Raw genomic sequence first — 2,263 nt, 5'->3', positions numbered from 1 at the left:
TTCACTACAGAAATGCCTTACACTGAGATAGGTATTTTTCTTATGAGCGTGACGAAGTGTAGCGGCGATTCCATCAAGGGAAGTTACTCAGTAAGTTTTACAGTTGAGACGAGTTGCTTCCCTTGAACTTCATTCTCTTCTGCTCCGAACTGCCATGGGAATTGATGTGAACGCAGGATTGCCTATTGCAGTATGGCTAAGAACATGAACAACAGTTTGGCTGGTTTCTACAAGGCAAATCCATCATTACATATCGCGCTCACGGTGAGTCGAAAACTTTGTTCTACAGTTAAACTCGACAATCGAGCTCTCGCTCTGCCCTGTTAAAATGAGGAATATTGATATGGAAGGCAAGAAGTAAAGCATGATCTTCATTTGGCAAGTCTAGCACAGTTGTTTTGCTTTCGGAAATAATGATCAAAGCAGACCCAGATGCGTTGACTGCGCCAGTAGTGTACATACTGATTGTTGTTATCCGAAAAAGTGAATCCAGGGATGGTTAAACGTTACATTTTCTTCATGGTTTTTGTCGGTCGAATACACTCGGTTTTGATTTTCGAAAACATTTCTTCGCCTTGCAACTGACACACGTTACGGACACGACTTTGACTGGACAGATACAAAATAAGTTAAATCATAGCATAACTGAAAAGGGACAAAATGACGGATTGAATTCAACGTTCGTCTGCGGCAATAATGTCTGGTCTAGCAAGTATTATTTGTGTCCGGATACCTTAGCTCTGGAGGACAAGGTACACGAAAACCGAACAACACCAGAGTTGAACAGGACCTGCAAAAACAATCATTTTCAATTAAGTCTTTGATAATATTGACAGTAAAGTTAATCATTACCTCCCTTTCTATCGTTGTTGGTTGTCTAATGTTACGCTTTTGCTGTTTTGCTTCTGTCTGTTCATTGTCAGTCTAAGAAAGCATTCAAAGGCGAACACTCGGCAGTTGTGTTGTCTTTACCATGGTCAGTAACGAATTCTTTTATTATTAGGGAGATTTAAAAAACGAAACGTCGGGACGTTTCGTTTTGAAGTTGTGGTAAACGTCATCATTTCGGGGGTCTCTCGCTGGAAAGGTGAAGGTCAACTGAAACGGAACGTGGAACGTCAAAACGCAGTCACGTTTTCCACCCCCAAAAAACGAACAATATTTCGTCAACTTTTGTGAGTATTTTTGCACACTAACAGTTTTATTTGTTGGCCATTTTATGCATTGCTAGATTCATCAACCCTTTCACAGTCTTTCAGCGCTGAGAATGTGTCCATTGGAGGTAGACAACTGTTGTGAACTGAAATATTTTGAAGGGTGCTGATCCTGGTACATTTATCCAACTTCATGGTGAGAAAGCAAATGGCGAAGCAGAAGTAGGTCATCGCATCGAATTTTTATTCTGGCTTCGTATGTGATTTTGTATAAACAAAGTCTGTGTGATTTATTTGGACTGAAAATAATCAAAGTATGCCCGATTCTGGACCACCTCCTAGGTTTTTTTTTCTCCATTCTGATCGAGGACAGACGTGATAATTTCACTTGAAGATTTATCGCCCTTCCTTCATTCCGAAACGAAACGTGAATACATCTAAATCTTGTCTGCGGCCTATGCCGTCTCGTTTCACGTTCCGTTTCGCGGGGTGACTCATTCACCAAACGAAACGAGCTGCAAAACGAAACGTGCTGTCTTTTAAATCTCCCTACTAACATCGAGTGCTCACCAGCAGTCAATGTGTATTTTAGACACTGAATGAATGTTTTTCTTGCTCTCCCATCACTTGAAAACGAGCTTTCATTATTAAAACTTTCTTTTGCTGAACAAAAAGCTACACAAAAACTGACACAGCGCTTGCGCGTTCTACCGTGAATTCGCTCTGGGGCGCGGCACACGCGTAAGGATAGTACTGTTTGTAAAAAAAAAATCCTCCGACAGCGCCCAACTAAACCGCAGTGCGCGCGCGAGTGTCTGTGTGTGTGAGTTTCGCCAATGCGCGTGCGTTTTAGCAGTCACGGTCCTTGGATCGACTTGGTGGTGCAAGTTTGAATCATCTCTTATACGCTTCTTAATGGATCTCGTTATTGGTGATTTTTGCAGCCAATTCTTCATGATTATGATACCAATGAAGTGTTACCGAATGGAGTACTGATTTGTGTGTCTCACGTGCAGTTGTGGTGGTGTGTACTTATACTTGTTTCCCTCTCAGGTTAGTTGCGTGCTGGTTGTTTGCTTACTTTGGTGCGGTAGGTGTGGAGGTGTTCG

The sequence above is a fragment of the Littorina saxatilis genome, linkage group LG3 (assembly GCF_037325665.1).
Source record: "Littorina saxatilis isolate snail1 linkage group LG3, US_GU_Lsax_2.0, whole genome shotgun sequence".
Taxonomy (NCBI): Eukaryota; Metazoa; Mollusca; class Gastropoda; order Littorinimorpha; family Littorinidae; genus Littorina; species Littorina saxatilis.
Note: the sequence above shows the minus strand (reverse complement) of the source record.